The sequence below is a fragment of the Protopterus annectens genome, chromosome 11.part0 (assembly GCF_019279795.1).
Source record: "Protopterus annectens isolate FY-2018-M chromosome 11.part0, PAN1.0, whole genome shotgun sequence".
Taxonomy (NCBI): Eukaryota; Metazoa; Chordata; order Ceratodontiformes; family Protopteridae; genus Protopterus; species Protopterus annectens.
In genome coordinates this window covers 1,905,142-1,910,141 of record NC_056745.1, presented here as the reverse complement: position 1 = coordinate 1,910,141, position 5,000 = coordinate 1,905,142, and the positions used below count along the sequence as shown (strand labels likewise).

The 5,000-nt window shown below is 44.9% G+C and overlaps 1 protein-coding gene across 2 annotated transcripts in view; it reads right to left on the bottom strand.

The window, feature by feature from the left end:
* Window positions 1-5,000, bottom strand: part of SPATA20 (spermatogenesis associated 20) — a 2,234,575-nt gene that overhangs the window by 1,828,916 nt on the left and 400,659 nt on the right. The window lies entirely within an intron of this gene.

Sequence of the window (5,000 nt, the reverse complement as noted above, 5' to 3'; positions counted from 1 at the left end):
ATGGGACCGGGCAACATCCCAGGCTGCGTTTTACACGAACTTCAGAACTAACTGGCTCCCCACTTAAGCACCATGTTCAATAACAGCCTCGCATCAGGCTTTGTGCCCACTGAATGGCGCACAGCAACAGTTATCCCACACCACAAAGGGGGAGCCACCACTAATCCTGGAAACTATCGACCTATTAGCCTGATGAACCTGGTCTGCAAGGCCATGAAACGTATCATCATGGAACTCATAAACAAAGACATTGGTAACCTCCAAACTCAGGATCCCACTCAGTTTGGGTTTGTGAAAGGCAGATCATGCCTCCTGAACCTGACTGACTTCTTTGGGGCAGTCACCAAAGCCGTAGATGAGTGTAAGGTGGTTCACACAGCCTATCTTTACATCACCAAGGCTTTTGACACCATCCCCCATTCTAGAATTATAGCTAAACTCACTAAACTAGGTATAAATCCCTACGTCACAAGATGAGTTGCCAACTGGCTCACTGACAGAACCCACACTGTAAAAGTTGTAGACTCCAAATCTGACCTCAAAGCAGTGACAAGTGCAGTACCACAGGGTTCCGTCCTGGGACCTCTCCTGTTTGGTACCTACTTCTCAGAAGTACAGGCTAACACAGAAGGCCTCTGGCTAACGAAGTTCGCAGATGACTGCAAACTAGGAGCCATAGTCAAGTCCCCAACTGATGTGGACATCCTACAGAAGGGCCTCGCTGAGACAGATGCCTGGTGTCAGAGCCATGGCCTCAAGCTCAATGCCAAAAAGTGCAATGTCATCCCCTTTGGTAAAAACTCTGTACCCATGAACTACCACATAGGCAGCAATCAACACCAAATGTGTGATAAGAGAACTTGGGACCCAGGTGGACAGTAGTTTCTCCTTTGATAGTCACATCGCCACAGTAGTCAGGAAGTCCTTCTACGTGGCACACCTCATCATAAAAGGGTTCTCATCCAGGAAAAAAAGAGGTAATTGTTCCCCTGTACTCGACACTCATTAGATCCATTATAGAGTACAACGCCCCTTTTGGAATGTACCTCACAAGACATCTGCAGCAGCTGGAAAGGCCACAGAAGTACCTCACAAAGAGGATTACTGGCCTCAAACAAATGCCCTACACTGACCGCCTCAAAAAACTCCAGCTTTACTCAGTAGCGTATCGCCTACTCCGAGGGGATCTCTGCCTAACACATAAAGCTCTGTCAAACCCAGAGCGGTTGGACATGCTACACCTAAAGAAATCCCAATCCTTCCGAGCTACACTCTCTAGGGACCTAAACCTTCTCACCACAATAAACACGACATGCTGGAGGGATAGATTCCTGTCCCAGAGACTTCCCATACTCTGGAACAGGCTACCCATCTATGTCAAGCAAAGTTCTTCATTAGCACTCTTCAAGAAAAACCTTGATGAGTGGATAGGAAATGAGAAATGCACCCCAGGGATCACTTCTGTATCTCTGCTCGACAGTGGCACAGGAAAATAACTTTCTTGGGTGGCGTAAGCCAGGGAACCTTGTTGGCTAGGCTTACGTAGGCCCTTGGGCAGATAGCCTAGTACCTACCTATGAACAAGGGTGGTTGGTTTAAGTTTGGCTAGGCGTTTTGAATAGCAGAGGTAGGATTTGGGCCTGAGGTGGTTGTGGGGTGTTGGAGGAAGTGATGATGTTTAAGAGTCTGAGGACTGTGGAAGTGAAATAGTTATTAAAGCTGTAGGCTATGTCCAGGTCTGTACCTGTTATATTGGGGATGGGAGTGGTGGTTCTTCCAGGCTGTAGGATGTTATTTATTGTTGCCCACAATTTCTGTGGTTTGGTACTGTATTTGTTTTGTTGAGTAATACAGTAATTTTGTTTATCGAGCTTAACCTGCTTTTTTGTTTTGTTCCGGAGCTCGTGAAAGGTTTGCCTAGCTGCGGGTGATCTGGTGTGACACCAGGTTTTCCAGGCTTTATCCCTGGCTATATGTAGGGCTTTTGTGGTTTTCTGTAGCCAAGGGGTGGGGTTGCTACGTATCCTGATTGTTTTTATGGGGGCTAGTTGGTTGAGAATATTTAGGAATGTGGAGTTGAAGTAATTAACTGCTTTGTCTAATGAAAGTGTTTTGATGGGAGACCACTTGCAATGCTGTAAAGCTCTTATGAAGTGGTCTCAAGGAAAATTTTTGTTAGAGCAGGTTTGTAGAAGGGAGGGAGAGTTCATTATTTTAAGTTTGTGTCAGAGGATAAAAGTGGGGCTGTGATCGCTCAGAGAGTTTGGTAGGGTGCCACGCTGATGGGCAGTATGGGGTTGATTTGCGAGGATCCAATTAAGTATAGATTCTCTTTTTGTGGCCTTATCATTTCATGTGGAAGTATCTGTAAGCAGGGTGAAGTTATACAGGTTAGGTTAATGTGGTGGGTGGGGGAGGGACAAAGGATGGACTTCCAGTCAATGTTTACATTATCTAGCACAACAGTTTCTTGAGGGAGGGAGTATGAGGCCCAGTGAAGTATGGATTCTAGGGTGGTTAGGTTGTTACCCGGGAGTATATAGATACCCAGTAGGTTTAAGTGCTTATAAGGTTCATAGGTGTGTACTAGGCTAATGGCCCTGGGGCCTTTACATGCCTAGTCCATAGGATTACCTTGGCATCGTGCCACCTGACCTTAGTTCCCAGTGCCTCTGTCAAGTAAATCCACTGGAGTGATTCCTGGGGTGAATTTTCCATTTCCCATCCACTCATCAAGATTTCTCTTGAAGAGGGCCAGTGAGGTGTTCTGCTTGACATGTATGGGAAGTCTATTCCATAGCATAAGCAGTCTCTGGGTTATGAACCTGTCCCTCCAGCATGTTATGTTGATTGTGGTAATGAGGTTAAGGTTAAGGAGTGTGTGGTGCAGAGGGATTGGGATTTCTTTAGATGTAGCATTTCTAACAGAGCTGGGTCAGACATGGTTTTGTAAGTCAAGCAGAAATCGCCTCTAAATAGGCGATATGAGACAGAAAATTGTTGGGAGTTTTTTTAGTCTGTCCATATAGGACAAATGTTTAAGGCCTAGGATCTTCTTTGTGGGGTACTTTTGCGGCCTCTCCAGTTGTTGAAGGTGTTTAGTGAGGTACATGCCAAATGGGGCATTGTACTCAATGATTAGCCTAATGAAAGAAGAATAGAGGGAGACAATGACCTCTTTCTTCCTGGATGCAAAACCCTTACTGATGAGCTGTGCCACATAGAAGGAATTTCTGACCACAGTGGCAATGTGGTGGTCAAAAGAGAGGCTGCTGTCAGTCTGTGTTCCCAGATCTCTTATAACACCTTGTGTGTTCAGTGGACTACCACCGATGTGGTAATTCATGGGAACCGGGTTTTTCCCAAAGGGGACGATGACACATTTTTTTGGCATGTAGCTTAAGGCTCAAACAAACAAATAAAGCTTATGTTGGTTAAGGGAGAGTTTTGCAAATAGAGTCTCTGCATTGATGAAGTTGGGGGAATCCTTTTGGAGGAGTAGGTTGGTTCTGTGCAGTAGAGCTAAGCCTCCGCCTCTTATGTAGCCGATCGGCCCTGAGAATGTTATACCCAGGTGGGGTGATGGAATTATCTTTAATATGTGGTTTAAGCAACATCTCAGTGATGAGAATAATATCAGACTTATATAAGGAGATGACAGAGTGAAGATCTTCTACTTTATTCATGATACTACGGGTATTCATATTCAGTATCAGTAAGTCAGTGGGTTTCTTCTTAGTTGGGTAGTGATGGGTGCACAACTTATTAGCAGGGGTTGCTAGCCTGGGGTTGGGGTGAATATCTCCTCCTAGTAATAGCTGGGTAGTTATACAGCTGATAGTTTTAGGTATTGGACAATTAGGTAGTGAAATTGTAGACTTGGTTGCTTTTTAGATGGATAGAAGTGATACATGGGAGGGGCAAAGTATATGGGTGGTTGGGTATATATGGTGTGGTACATGCTTGCGTGAGTTGGGGCGATAGTAATGTTGTGGGTTGGGGGGGATTTGTGGTGGATACACTGAGTGACTGTGAGGAGATAAGAAGTGCTAATCCCAGCTATGGAGAGACAGGTGAAGAGAGGGGTTAATTCCAGGAGGGTACAGTGGAGATGAGACTGGGGGTAATGAGATATAGTGTGAGTGAGGTTGTGGAGGTAGAGGAGGTATTTACATTTGATGAGGGTGTGAGTTGGGTGAGTAGGAGATATGGGTGTGGACACTGAACTGGCAGGTAGGCTGGAGTGGTGGGAAGTGGAAGGGCATTTGTAGATGGTGCTGCTGGATGTAATTATTGGATAATGGGAGGATGAAAGGAGGGTCTTTGTAAAGGAGTATGCAGGGGTGGGTGGGAACTGGGGCAGGGTATGGGAGTGGAGTGAGCCCATGGGCCGAATGGAGCAGGATGAGCCAATCAAGGTATGGCAATTCAAAAATAAACTATCGGTTGCAATGAAGTCACATCTATAATGTTATTCCCTCTTTTGTTAGTAATGCTTTTTTTTTTCTTTAAAAAGGAGTGAGCCCTTTTTAATTTTACCAGCTGGATGCCCTAAGAAATTACCTTGTCTGAGGGCTGTGAGACAGTGTGTCAGCTATTGTTGAATCAGAGACATACTGGGAGGAAAGTGGGGATATATCACATAGAAGAAAAAAACAGGTAGGTTAATTTTTTTGAGAGACTGGAAGGGCTAGAAATACAGTTTAGTGTGGAGTGTTTTACAGACTAAGTGTAGAAACAAGAATGTGCTTGCCTGGGGGGAGGGGGATGCAAATGTCTGAGGGCTGAAAGTGATTGAGTCAGCTAATGTTGACTCTTGAGACGGACCGGGAGGGTAGTGGGGATATATCACATACCAAAAAAAAAAAAAATACCACTATCAAATAAGTGAACATGAAAACATAATCCAGTCAGAATATCGACTCTGAACACCAACTTCCTGCATACTAATGAGATCAGAATGTCAAAGTGCATTTAGCTAAAAGATTGCATTTGCACTT